The 14,957-nt window shown below is 43.6% G+C and overlaps 1 protein-coding gene and 1 pseudogene across 5 annotated transcripts in view; one reads left to right on the forward strand and one right to left on the reverse strand.

The window, feature by feature from the left end:
- Positions 1-14,957, reverse strand: part of LOC105482299 (regulator of G protein signaling 20) — a 108,787-nt gene that overhangs the window by 62,834 nt on the left and 30,996 nt on the right. The window lies entirely within an intron of this gene.
- Positions 8,797-9,328, forward strand: LOC139355840 (ubiquitin-ribosomal protein eS31 fusion protein-like; annotated as a pseudogene).

The following is a 14,957-nucleotide window of genomic DNA, read 5'->3' on the forward strand; positions in this document are numbered from 1 at the left end:
AAATGAGCATGGCTGTGTTCCAATAAATCTTTATGAATGCTAAAATCTGAATTCTGTAAAATTTTCATGTGTCACAAAATCTTCGTCTTTTTCTTTTTTGGGGGGGGTGGGACAGCATCTCACTCTGTCACACAGGTTGGAGTGCAAAGGTGCAATCCACGGCTCACTGCAGCCTCAGCCTACTGGACTCAAGTGATCCTCCTGCATCAGCCTCCTGAGTAGCGGGAACTAAGGCTTATGCCACCACACTTGGCTAATTTTTTATTTTTGCAGAGGCAGGGTCTTGCTTTGTTGCCCAGGCTGGTTTCAAACTCCCAACCTCAAGAGATTCTCATGCTTAGGCCTCCCGAAGTGCTGGGATTACAGGCACGAGCCATCATGCCTGGCCTTATTCTTTTGACTTTTTCTCCCAACAATTAAAAAATGTAAAAACCATTCTTGGCCGAATGCAGTGGCTCACACCTGTAATCCCAGCACTTTGGGAGGCTAAGGCGGGTGAATCATTCGAGGTCAGAAGTTCGAGACAACTCTGACCACCATGGTGAAACCCTATTTCTACTAAAAATACAAAAAAATTAGCCGGGCATGGTGGTGGGCGCCTGTAGTCCCAGCTACACAGGAGGCTGAGGCAAGAGAATTGCTTGAACCCGGGAGGCGGAGGTTGCAGTGAGCCGAAATCCCACCACTGCACTCCAGTCTGGGCGACAGAACAAGACCCCGTCTCAAAACAAACAAACAAACAAACAAACAAACAAAAGGAATAAAAATAAAAACCATTATTAGTGTTCAGGGCATACAAAAGCAGGCAGAGGGCTGGAGGTGGCTCTGTGCCTTGTTTGCTGACCCCTATCACAAACAGAAACTCTTCATAGACTGTTTATGGATAATTGAGAAAAGGAAGTGCAGATTCTAAAGTAGTAAGATCCTACTGGTTATGTTCAAGAGCTTCCCACCATAACTTCATGATCATTTAGCATACAACAGCACAGAAGGCTGCACATCATCAGAACCTGACGAATCCACATTTCTGCCTCTAGCCCAGGCCATTCCCTGGCTGCCATACACACAGATCCAACCAGCTGCCTGGCACCACAGTTGGAGCTGTCCTGGGCATCGCTAGGGTCTAACATGGAATCCAGCGTCTCCCCCTCCAGCCCATCTGTTTCACCTCCTGTCTTCTCCATGGCCACACATGGTGCCACCATCCACCTACATAAGGAGTCACCTTGATTCCTCATGCATCACTCATGAGCAAGCTCACTGCATCTCCAGGACTCACACCAGGCCTGCCCTGCATCCCTGCTGCTTCTCCTAGGCTGGCGGACCCATCTCTTGTCTGGATGGCTACAATACATTCCATATCCACTGCCTTCCCTCTCCCCTCACAGCTTTCTGTTACAGTAGCAGAGTTGAGTAGTTGCAATAGAAAGCACATGGCCCACAAAGCCTAAAATATTTACTAACTGTTTAAAAATAGAATCCAGACCCTGTTAGTCCCCTCCTGTGGGCTTCAAAGGCAAATCCTGACTCTAGAAAAAATCCAAACTCTATCAGGGCCTAAATAATGCACAATTTTTCCTATGTTTACATGAGCAAATGTATCACATCTTACATTTAATATTTGAAATGATTTTGTGAGGTTTTGAGATCCCATTTATTAATGGGGAAAACTCAGCTTCAAGGAGGTTGTCTAATGTGCCTGACATTCAGTCAGGGCCACACAGGCTTGAATCTAGATCATGTGGTTCAAGGCACGGACGCATCTGTCACCCCACAGAACTGTGCCCCTCACAACCACAGCTGCACATGGGCCACAGTTCGATGGATTTGGATCATTTGTGTAGGCCGATCAGCGAAGGTTGCTGGAGTCCTTTTCCCAGCAGGTCTGCTTTGATTCGAATGGGCTAAGAGAAACTCCAGCACATTACTTTGTCCCACAGGGCCTTAGCATTCCCAAGACAGTTCTCTGGGCTAAGCTGACAGAATGTTTTTGTCTGCAGTTCCTAGGATGTGTGTGGGAGAATCTCTGCTCCTCGAGGTTTTAGTTTTCTACAGTTTGTACCAAAATATCTACTGAATTTTAGATCTCCCTCCCCCTTGGCGTGAAGTGTCAAATAGTAGATATGTTGAACAAACAGATCTAAAATTGAAGAAATTTCAGACTTGAAATGTTCAGTGGTTATGCACTTTGGACTCTTCGCAGGGAACCATAAGCAATTTATAACCTTTCAGTGAGACAAAATAAGGCAGTTGGATACAGAGACCCAGGGCGAAAACCTCCTTACTAACGTATTGGGTAAAAAGGCACGTAGAGGACCTGTTTCAATTAAGAAAATATAAGCTATATGTAGCCTTCTAATTATCAGAGTAGATTTGATCGATTTTAACAAATGTTTTCTCTATCTAAATTAGTATTTATAGTTTTCATAAATGCCCTCATGATTTTGAATACAGATCACTGGAAGATAAAGAAAAGAAATAAAGCCTTTTGGGCCGGGCGTGGTGGCTCACACCTGTAATCCCAGCACTTTGGGAGGCCGAGGCGGGTGGATCACAAGGTCAGGAGATAGAGACCATCCTGGCTAACACAGTGAAACCCTGTCTCTACTAAAAATACAAAAAATTAGCCGGGCGTTGTGGTGGGCACCTGTAGTCCCAGCTACTCGGGAGGCTGAGGCAGGAGAATGGCGTGAACCTGGGAGGTGGAGCTTGCAGTGAGCTGAGATCGTGCCACTGCACTCCAGCTTGGGAGACACGGCGAGACTCCATCTCAAAAAAAAAAAAAAAAAAGAAATAAAGCCTTTTGTTTAGTTTATGACATTTGTTTAACATGTTCGGGGGGTGAGTTTTTCGCTTTACTAGATTTTGCATAATTTTATCCTTTTTATACTTCTTAGTACTCTTTCCTCCTTTAAGTCAAATTTATTCTACGTGGTCTGGTTATGATGTTCTGGTGTTTTTGTTAATAAGTATTTCATTTTGCCAAAAGAACAGGACAGCCTAGGCAATCACTCAAGGGGCCGAAGGTGATGTATGTGTTTAGCTCTAGTGGGAATTTGACAAATTTCAGGTTGTTGCATAACTAGAGTCCCTCACTCTTGTGCCTTGACTTAAATCTGCCCACAAATGGTAAGAAGAGCAGTCCTTCTCGGAATACGGAGGTCAGAGCAGTGAAGCTGGCTGTCATTGAAGCTGGCTGTCATCACACTAAGGAACTAAAGGCTGAGACAGTAAGAGTGAGATGACAGGTGAGACTGACGTAAGTCCAAGGCCTTGGGGATGCACACATCAGTGCTATCCTTCTGGCCCAGGTCAGGAGGGTCCTGCTACTCCACCTCCAGGTTTACCATTTCCATCCCAGCTTTAGAGTAGAATCTGACTATTTCTATATATTAGTATAGTATTTTTTCTTCAGGAAGCAAATGCCATAGTCAAAATAAAAGAGCAACAATGGCAACAGGAAATCTAATATGAAAATTAATTATATTTAAATCATTCATGGAGATAATGTTAAAATTACAGTCCCCACATAGACTCTCCTCTGCAAAGGTCAACCAGCTGTTCTTTCCAGAAAATAGTGTTAGCCTTTTCTTATTATTTTTTAATATTGTTTTCTTATTGCCTATATCTTATAATAAGCCCTACTAGATATAACATGAAGTAGTTATATGTGGATTTTACTGCGAGTGACTATTCTGAATGCAATTCTTTCTGCAACTAAATTTTATCTAAATTCTTCAGTTTCAGGAGGTCATTTTTGGGGGGGTCTATAAGTGACAAAGATTAGGCCAAATATGAATTCATAAACATATCACTAAAATTTTTCCTGGATATTAAGTCATGGTACAGGTCTTTTATATTAAGTTTTTTTAAAAAGAACATTGTTCAAATGGTGAAAATTTTAGAAACTGTACCAAATAGAAATATATCAAAATATAAATGTTTAAAATCAAATTATCCATGGTCAAGAGCTTAAAATAATGATAAATATTAGAAGAATATTGGTAAGAGGTACCACTTACTGATACTCTCTTGAACTCTCTGCTGTACATGTATTATGTTAAAGCAAGTATTCTTACCACTGCTATTCAGATTCAGAGGCTCACAAAACTAATGATCAAAGTCAAAATTTGAGCCCAGTTCTCTTTCATTCCAACGCTCATGCTTTTTACATTACACAACTGCAATCTGAAGCACAAAGAGTTGCAAAATTATAACATACTTCTTTTCTTTCCAATGTTTTCAAACTGACAAAGCATGTATTACATTTTACACACACAAATGGTGAATTTTAAAATACACATTTTCTGAATTACACTGGAAACAAATGATATAAAAGAAAGATAACAATGCAATCAACAGAAAATTAATTCAAGAAAAATGTCAATAAGTCAAGGCAGATCACTTATTTTTCAGACAGAGTCCTGCTCTGTCACGCAGGCTGGAGTGCAGAAGCGTGATCTTGGCTCACTGCAATCTCTGCCTACCGGGTTCAAGCAATTCTCCTGCCTCAGCTTCCTGAGTAGCTGGGACTACAGGCACACGCCACCACACCCAGCTAATTTTTTTGTATTTTTAGTAGAGATGGGGTTTTGCTATGTTGGCCAGGCTGGTCTCGAAATCCTGACCTCAAATGATTTGCCCACCTTGGCCTCCCAAAGTGCTGGGATTACAGGCGTGAGCCACCACGCCCAGCCCAAATCACTATTGTTATGCAACAATTAAAAAACTCAGATAAATAAGTGAAATTACATTTCTAAAGTCATCAGAGAACTGTGAAAGCAAAAAGATTACATAAACTAAAATTTCTGAGTGAGAGAGCTCTTCCAAGCTGAGTAGTCTGTCACTAGCTGTTTTTTTTTTCTGAGGGCTTTTGCTGACCATTAGCACAAGCTGAGGATATAAACGGACTCTTTTCTCATGCGGGAGGACAAGTTCCCTTCAGTAACAAGACATTCCTCAAACACATGGCTGGGTCCTACAAGACATTTATCAAATGTGGAAGACATATGGGGAAGGTGGAGGCAAAGAACAAACTTAAAATCTGAAGGCAAGACTGAGTCTTCCATTCTTTTGAGACCAAGGAGATGGAAGTCCACCAGGCTTTCATTCTGGAACCCAGGAGAAAATTCTCAAGGAACAAGAAAGAACCGGGGGTTAGCTAAATCTTATTAAAACTGCAGCCACCAGCCTGGGTAACATAGCCAGACCCCATCTCTACCAAACATTTTTTAAAAATGCACAGGTGAATTGGCATGTGACTGTAATCCCAGCTACTCAGGAGGCTGAAGTGGGAGGACTGCTTGAGCCCAGGAGTTCTAGGTTATAATGGTGCCAATGTACTCCATCCTGGGGGTGACAGAAGGGGATTCCATGTCAACACAAACAAAAAAACCTCAAAACTGTAACCAGATCTGACCCATTCTAATATCTGCTGGCCTGAAGTGATCAGCCCTTTAGTCCTTCATCCTTAGACAGGAAATCCCTCCAAGGGAGATTCCATCCTTGCTGGTGGAAGAAATTACCAGAACCTAAACAGTTTCTTTTTTTTTTTTTTTTTTTTTTGAGACGGAGTCTCGCTCTGTCGCCCAGGCTGGAGTACAGTGGCCGGATCTCAGCTCACTGCAAGCTCCGCCTCCCGGGTTCACGCCATTCTCCTGCCTCAGCCTCCGGAATAGCTGGGACTACAGGCACCCGCCACCTCGCCCGGCTAGTTTTTTGTATTTTTTAGTAGAGACGGGGTTTCACCGTGTTAGCCAGGATGGTCTCGATCTCCCGACCTTGTGATCCACCCGTCTCGGCCTCCCAAAGTGCTGGGATTACAGGCTTGAGCCACCGCACCTGGCTACACAGTTTCTTTATATGCAATGTCTACATATAATAAAAATTACTAGATCTGTGAAGAGAGATAAAAATGTGATGAATAAAAAATAGATACAGGCACACAGATGATCTCATTGGATTTAGTAGATAAGAATTAGATGGACTAAACTGATGAAAAGATGGGAAATGTCATCAGATAATTTAAATGTATTAAAATGAATCAAATTAGCATACTACATTTAGAAGAAAACAAGTTCTGAAATTAACAACTCACTAGATGGTTTGACAAAAGACTTAGACACAGAGGAAGATAGCTTAATTAACTAAAACACTGGTCAACAGAAAATATTCAAATTGAAGCAGAGAGAGATGAGAAATGAACAAAACAGATCAGACAATAAGAGACATGAAGGAAAAAGTCTAACATATGTATGATTTGAAAGGTCCCAGAAGCAGGAGAGAAAGAAAGAAAACCAGATGAAGCCATATTTGAAGAGACACTGAGTGAAAATTTTCCTAAGTTGATGAAAGACGTCAATCCACAGATACAAGAAGCTCAGTTAACCCAAAGCAGAAAAAATAAAGTGAAAACCACATATAGGCACATTATATTCACTGTGGTATGTGAAAAACAAGAGAAAAACTTTAGCCAGAGGATAAAAACATGCTACCTTCAAAGAAGCATAACTTTCCAACAGAAACTATGAAAGTCAAAAGATAATGGAATGAGAGTGTAATGGCAGGCCAGACTGGAAGAAGAGATTTGCAGTGCGCGCGCACGCGCGCGCGCACACACACACACACACACACACACACACACAGAGTTTTGACAGATGGCCTGTATCCAGAATATATAAAGAACTCTGACAGATCAATAATAACAATAATAAAAGATCAATGGCACAATAGAAAAATGGGCCAAACAGAAGTTCAAGACCAGCCTGGGCAACATGGTGAAACCCCATCTCTACTCCCTCTCCCTAGCCAAAATAAAAAACTTTAGCTGAGTGTGGAGGTGCACACCTATAGTCTCAGCTTCACAGCTAATTGTGCCATTGCATTCCAGCCTGGGCAACAGAGTGAGACCCTGTCTCAAAAAAAAAAAAAAAAAAAAAAAAAAAACAGAGAAAGAAAGAAAAAGAAAAATGGGCCAAAGGCTTGTGGAGGCATTTTAAATAGAAAATTTACAAATGACTTGACCCAAAAACATATAGGAAGATGCTTAACACCATTAGTAGCCAGGGAAATACAAATTAAAACCACAATGAGATACTACTACACAGCCACCAGAATGACTAAAGTTAAGTGGGCAAACAATACTAAGTACTGGTGAAGATGTGAAGCAATACACACTTTGCTGGTGGGGATGGATGTAAACTGATTTGGACTATGAAACAGTTTTGCAATATCTACTAAAGCTAAACATACACTGGACTTATTACCCAACAATTTTTATCCTGGGCATATACTCAAAGGAAAAAAGTTCATCAAAAGACATGAATGAGAATGTTAATATTAGCATTATTAATAATAGCTCCACACTGGAAACAACTAAAATTTCTTCAGTAGTGGAATGGATAAATACATTGTGGTGTGTTCATACAAAGGAATGCTGCACAGCATTAAAAAATAACAATACATACAACAACAAATGAATCTCAAAAACATAATGCTGAGCTAAAGAACCAGATGCAAAATTTATTATACACTGTTGAATTCCATATGAACTTTAAAAAGCAGGCAGTTTAAAGGAAGTTGTAAAAGTGGTTACCTGTGAGAGTCCTGAATGGGAGGAAGCGAGATGGGCTCTTCAGGAGAGCATGGGGTGCTGAAAATATCCTGTATCTTCATCTAGAGATGTGGTGAGTGATTTTGGCCCCAGGGGACACTTGGCAATGTCTAGACATTTTTGGTCATGGCATCCAGGGAAAGGTGCTACTGGATCATCCAGTGGGTGGAGATCAGGGATGCTGCTAAACATCCTACAGTGCAATGGAGTTATTCCATTCAATAACTCCCTTCAATAAGGAGTTATTCAACCCCAAATCTCCACAGTGCTGAGGTGAGAAACCCTGATCTAAATGGTGGTTCTGTGGGGGTACACTTACATGAAGTTTACTAAGTTCTACTCTTAAGATGTGTAAACTTTACTATAAGTTATAACTCAAGTAAATGAAGTTAAAAGCTGTCATAAACCTCACAAAAATACCAAATAGCTCATCACTGAAACCTAATAAACACAGAAAAACGTTGTTTCAGTTTTAGAAATACTCTAATTCATTAAAGAGTCCTAACAACCGAAATTTGCCGGGATTATATTAAGTCAGGAAGAATTAAATTTTTTATGTAAAGTCCCCCTTAAATGCAAAGAAATAGATATATCTTTCTTTATAGCAGGAGATATATGAACTATATCTGGGTAATCACTAGAAATAAATACTTGTAAAAACAAAATGAATGTATATGGAAGACCCCATACATGTAAGATTCTTTTAGAGTCATCAAAAGATGAACAGAGAAAAATATACATGTACTTTTTTTTTTTTTTTTTAAGTCAGGGTCTCACTCTGTTGCCCAGGCTGGAGAGCAGAGGCAAGATCATGGCCCATTGCAACCTCAGCGTCCCCAGGCTCAGGTGATCCTCCGGCCTCAGTCTCCCAAGTAGCTGGGACTACAGGTGTGCACCACCACACCCAGCTAATTTTTTGCATTTTTTTAAGAGATGGGGTTTCACTGTGTTGCCCAGGCTGGTCTGGAACTCCTGGGCTCAAGTGATCCACCCGCCTTGGCCTACTAAAGTGTGGCAATTACAGGCGTGAGCCACCACGCCTGGCCACATGTACTTTTTAACAGTAGTCTAATCTGAGTTCTATGGATAATGACTTCCTGTCACTAATTATCAACACGACTTTTATACAAATTAAGAAATCTATGGGCGTGCTCTTGGACTGCTCTCTGGCCAGCACCCTCTCCTGTGTCTATAGTCTAACCCATCTCTTCATTTCCCTCAACCTCAGATGGAGCATCTACCAAAATGCAGATTTTTGCAAATATCCTTACAGGGAAGATCATCACCCTCGAGGTTGAACCCTCGGATACAACCGAAAAATGTAAAGGCCAATATCCAGGATAAGGAAGGAATTCCTCCTGATCAGCAAAGACAAGCGACTGGAAGCTGGCAAGTAACTGGAATATGGACATACTTTCTCTGACTACAACATTCAAAAAGAATCTACTCTTTTTATCTTGTGCTGAGACTTCATGGTAGTGCCAAAAATAGGAAGAAATCTTATCCAACTCCCAGGAATAAGCATAAGAGAAAGAAGGTGAAGTGGGTGTCCTGAAATACTATAAGGTGGATGAAAATGCCAGAATTAGTGGCCTTCATTGGGAGTGCCTTTCAGATGAATGTGGTGCTGGAGTTTTTATGGCCAGCCACTTTCACAGGCATTATTGTGGCTAATGTTGTCTGATTTATTGCTTCAACAAACCAGAGGACAAGTAATTGTGTATTAGTTAATAAAAGACCTGAACAAAAAAAAAAAGAAAAGAAAGAAAGAAAAAAGAAAGGAAGAAAGAAGGAAGGAAGGAAGGAAGAAAGAAAGAAAGAAAGAGAAAAAGAAAGAAAGAAATCTAATAGTCCCTTAAATCTCATTATCACTCCACCCTGAGACATAAAAGTCCATTATACAGGTGAGGTAAGAAGTAGGTTGCATAATTCTTTCCATGGTTGCAAAAATCCAACAGCTGTATAAGTGTTGGTTCTAGCTATTCAGCCCTAAAAGGGTTAAAGTGCCTGGTGTCTAAGAGCAGCAGTACAAACTTGCGCTCTAGCCTTGAGCAACCACAATTCAGTCAGCTTCAGAGGGGCCCAAATGTAGACAAACCAGATAGCAGGGTGTTCTCTACTACTTCACTGTTGGACGGAGGTGCACATTGTACAACCCAGCACCTCAGGAAGCCAAGCTATCAGATAACTTTGCATGAGATGCCTTTGCCTAAAACTCAAATGCTCATATGAAAAGGATTTTACACTTTAGAATAAAATACATGCTTAACTAGAAATTGAGCATTCCCAAATCAGAAAGGTCAACTGGCTTTAATAACTATTGAAATAACTCATGTAAAATATCACTGCTGGGCAACAGAGCATATTACTCATATTTCGCAAGTGATTCCCCGTGCAAATAGCTAGACTCTAATCAGCTGGATTAGAATCAAGGTAATCTACTCCATGAATTTATAATCACGTAATATTACTTTGAGCACTCAGCCACATCAAACTTGATTGTGAATGGCCTCTCCAAGAGCCCATTCAATTGTACTACAAACTGACTCACTCCAAGCAGCATCACCTTAACTCTTGAGCTAGCTGCGCAAAGTAACATTCAGGGACCATCTCAGATGGTGCCGGGTAGTCAGTGACTCACACTTATTGTACTAAATGCTAAGCTCTGACTCACAGTGAGCCCTATTAGTTGCTGACTGACACTGTACTTGTTTGAATAGAAGCTCACATTGTGAGTCACCTGGTGTTGCACTGAAAACCAATCTGAAATATTCCCAATTGGACAGTGATACACATTATAATCATATTGGGACCTGACTTGACACATGTGATTTCAAAACTAAGTTCTGCCAAACTGGCTTGGGAGCATGCTAGAAAGTCACTCCCTCTTAAATGCCCTGTCCTTCTGTCTAAGAACATGTAGTAAGTATCCCAAGATGCAAAGTCAAGAGTAGGGTATTCATGCAAGAGGTTTCTTGGGGTCAAAAAAAAAAAAAAAAAAAAAAAAATAAGATAGTATCCAGTTCACACACTGGAGAAAACCATGGTTTCCTTTTTCAAGGATGAAGGCATAATTCCTCGAAGAACCTTCCCTGGAAGACACACCATCACTATAAATAACTTTGTAAGACCAGATGTTCACTAGAAAGTCTCTGCTGTATAATTCTTAAACTGTTAATATGAGGGCTGAACCTTTAAGCCACCATCTGCATCTGTCCATGGAAGGTGAATGTGGTTAGATGGCCACATGCAGAAATAAAAGAACAGTAGGATTTCAGGAATTGATACTCAAGTGCCTGGAATGAAACCAGTTACAGGCTACTGCATTAAAATAAGAAAGCTTTTCTCTTTTACTGTTGCTACTCCATAAAATCTAGAATAAAAAAATCTTCTGTGTAATTCTGAAGGCCTTTTCTAAAAGGCTTTGTTATAGGAAAGACCTTCAAAGCCAGCTGGAAGGGTATTTTAAGAATTCAAGCCGGGCGCGGTGGCTCAAGCCTGTAATCCCAGCACTTTGGGAGGCCGAGACGGGCAGATCATGAGGTCAGGAGATCGAGACCATCCTGGCTAATACAGTGAAACCCCATCTCTACTAAAAAATACAAAAAACTAGCCGGGTGAAGTGGCGGGTGCCTGTAGTCCCAGCTACTCGGGAGGCTGAGGCAGGAGAATGGCGTGAACCCGAGAGGAGGAGCTTGCAGTGAGCTGAGATCCGGCCACTGCACTCCAGCCTGGGTGACAGAGCAAGACTCCGTCTCAAAAAAAAAAAAAAAAAAAAAAAAGAGTTCAAGAAAAGCTCAAAGATGATTTCTAAAACTGCTACAAGAGATTAACAGAATTTGCAATCAAATGTATACCCAAGTGGGGCCTAAAATGCTAATGCTGGCTCTGACAATAGCTTGATCTGTAACCTTACCTTACCTGAGGCGAGTCATGTGGTCATGTCTTATAATGTGAGGGACCAAGATAAAGCTGTGGGACAACAGTAGCCATGACATGACTGCCTAGTCCTTCTTGGTGCTAGAGATAGCACATGCTTGTACACTTTTTCCTTATTTATACTTTCTATCTGTTAACAGTTCATTAATCCGTAGTAAACAGGAAATCAGCAGTGTGGTGTGTAAGAGCCCAGGGGAATGAGTCAGAAGTCCTCATTCTATTTTGGCCCCTAATTAGCTGGAGATCTCTGGCCCAGACCCTTAACCTCTCTGAATGTTTTCTCATCCATAAAACGAAGGAGGTAGAATAAGTAACCTGATTTTCATCTTTCTGTATTTCTGATATAAGGGATGTTTCAGCTAAAACATTTACAGTGATCTCAAACAAGTTAGCACTTCAAGCTCCTAAGGTACATTTTCAGATTATCTTAAACTGGCTGTTCATCAGCCCTGGCAACACAGTGAGATCCTGTCTCTATAAAAATTAAAAAATTAACCAGGTGCAGTGGCAGGTACCTTAAGTCTCAGCTACTCCTGAGGCTGAGGTGGGAGGATCCCTTGAATCTGGGAGTTCAAGGGTGCAGTGGGCCTCAGTTGTGCCACTGCACTCCAGCCTGGGTGAGAGAGTGAGACACAGTCTCAAAAAAAAAAAAAAAAAAAAAAAAAAAAGACTGTTTTTCTAATTTTGATGATGGACATGTGTTTCATTATGCATACTCTTTATAGTATACAAAAATATGCATTCTGTTACTGATCTTATTTATAGTTTGAAGTCTAGCCAATTTAGCCTCAATATAATAATAGTAATAACAGCTTTTGCTTGGTATGTGCCATCCTGTTATAAGAGCTCTATGTTATTAATTTACTAAATGCTGTCAGCTAGCCCGTTAGGTAGGTACTCTTTTTTTTTTTTTTTTTTTTTGAGACGGAGTTTTGCTCTTGTTGCCCAGGCTGGAGTGCAGTGGCTCCATCTTGGCTCACTACAACCTCTGCCTCCCGGGTTCAAGCAATTCTCCTGCCTCAGCCTCCAGAGTAGCTGAGATTACAGGTGCCAGCAACAACACCCAGCTAATTTTTTGTATTTTTAGTAGAGACGGGGTTTCACCACGTTGGCCAGGCTGGTCTCGAACTCCTGATCTCAGGTAATCCCCCTGCCTCGTTCTCTCAAAGTGCTGGGATTACAGGAGTGAGCCACCACGCCCGGCCGAGGTAGGTACTCTTATTATCCCCATTTCACAGATGATAAAACTAACGCCCAGAGAGGATAAGTAACTAGTCCAAGGTTATGCAGTTAGGTTGGGATCTGAACCCGGTTACAGAGCTCAAGACTCTCACTGGTTTGGCGACATTGCCTCTCATATGCGTTACTAATACGTGATTAAAAAAAAAAAAAAGATGTCACTTATGGCGGTGGCTCACTCCTGTAATCCCAGCACTTTGTGAGGCCGAGGCAGGTGGATCACCTGAGGTCGGGAGTTCGAGAGCAGCCTGACCAACATGGAGAAACCCCGTCTCTACTAAATACAAAAAATTAGCCAGGAGTGGTGGCGCTTGCCTGTAATCCCAGCCCCAGCTACTCGGGAGGCTGAGGCAGGAGAATCGCTTGAACCCAGGAGACAGAGGTTGCAGTGAGCCGAGATCGCACCATTGCACTCCAGCCTGGGCAACAAGATCGAAACTGAGTCTCAAAGAAAAAAAGAAAGATGTCACTTAATGAACAGAAGATAAACAGGATGAGACCCAATAGAAAATGAGGTTTTGAGGAAAAAAATATTTTAAAACAGTAAATTGCAAACTGTGGTTGTGCCAAAAAAACTTAGAGAGTAATTTCACTAGAAATGTCCTTGTCAAGTTTGGGGAGGAAGTCAGACCGTTTTGCGAACTTGAACATTTGTTTAGTCAATTCCACGGTGTGGAGGCACTAGGAGTGAAATGAAGCCAAGCCACTCCAGGGCCCTGCCACCTGTGTCCCAAGCAGGGTGGATGGAGACTGATGCAGAAGCCCCTTGCTCCCCACGCGCCAGGGCAATGAGGAGCCCGCGTGCAGGTGCCTGATTCCGCCAGCCAGTGGGCGAGGGTCCTACCGACACCGAGGGCACCAAGGCTGGGGTTTTGATACCAACGAACCCCAGCCAGGTGACTGGGGAATGTGGGGAGGTCGACAAAGAGCGACAGGCTTTTGCTAATTTTTTTTTTTTTTTTTTTTTTGAGATGGAGTCTCGCTCTGTCGCCCAGGTCGAGGGCAGTGGCGCGAGCTTTTGCCAAATTATGAGACGGACAGGAATCGAGGAGATTCCCCTGTAGCGCTGTCCACCTTCCGGATAGAAATCCTGTCGACCACGTTCACTTCTCCACCCCGTGCATCGCCGGTGGTCCATGAGCAGCAGCTGCTCCCCAGGGATCCCCCTAGCCTGTCCGCGAGCGCTCTGCACCGCCTCGTCCCTGCTGCTGGGGTCGCTCGCTGGCCCTGGCTGCTCGCCAGGGTTTTCCTTTGATGCTGTCAAGTCCGGGAAGCTCACATTGCAACTCAGTGTCGGCGCGCCGCCTCTCCCAATGCCCCTTCCCCACTCACTCCCCCACAAGCGTGGAGGGAGGTGGGAGAGGTCGTGGCGCCTATAGACCCCCTCCCGGCGCCCACTCTCTCTCGCCCACTTCTCTAGCAGCCGGAGGGCCGCAGCGCACGCAAACCTTTCCCCAAAACGCCCACCCCACTGTTAGCTAGTTGCATCTCTCAGGGCTCCTCCCCCACCCATTCCTCCGCCAGAGCTGGGTGGGGGGATCGCGGCGCACACAGAGACGGGAAAGCCACCCCTGTCCCGGAGCGCCGCTTCCCTAGAGGCCCCTGGCCTGTCCGCTCCCCCAACGCTGGAGGATACCCGCGCACACAGACCCTCCCCTCCAACGCCCACCTCGGTCCCCAGCAGCAGCCCGCACCCCCACCTCCCGCCCCCAGTCTCCCGCCCTCCGCTCCCTGCTTTCCAGTCCGCAGTCCGGGCGCCCAGACTTGTTCCGACTTCCCAGGGCAGCTCCGAGGGTGCGGAAGATCAAGTGCCCGGATTTGTTCCAGGAAAATCCCGGCGGCGCCTGCACGTTAACTGCCTTGGCGCAGGCGAAGGGTGGAGGGCACTTCTCTGTTCATTCGGTTTTCAAGAGCATGAACAGAGGCTCCGAGTGAACGCCCACACCTAGTTGGTCCTCTGGGGTCCATGCGCCGGGCGCCCACTTCCTCACCCTGCCCCTCGGTGCCCCTGCCCTGGTTGCACTTCTCCTAAAAGCAGGCGCTCTGATTCCAGGAGGCTCTGTCTCCTTTCCCTTCCCAGCGGTGCTCAAACCACCCGCCCCGGGCGCCTGGCCCCTTCCTTATCCTCTCCCTACACGGTGAGAACGCCGACGCTTCCACCCGCCTG

This window comes from Macaca nemestrina, chromosome 8 (genome assembly GCF_043159975.1).
Source record: "Macaca nemestrina isolate mMacNem1 chromosome 8, mMacNem.hap1, whole genome shotgun sequence".
Lineage (NCBI taxonomy): Eukaryota > Metazoa > Chordata > Mammalia > Primates > Cercopithecidae > Macaca > Macaca nemestrina.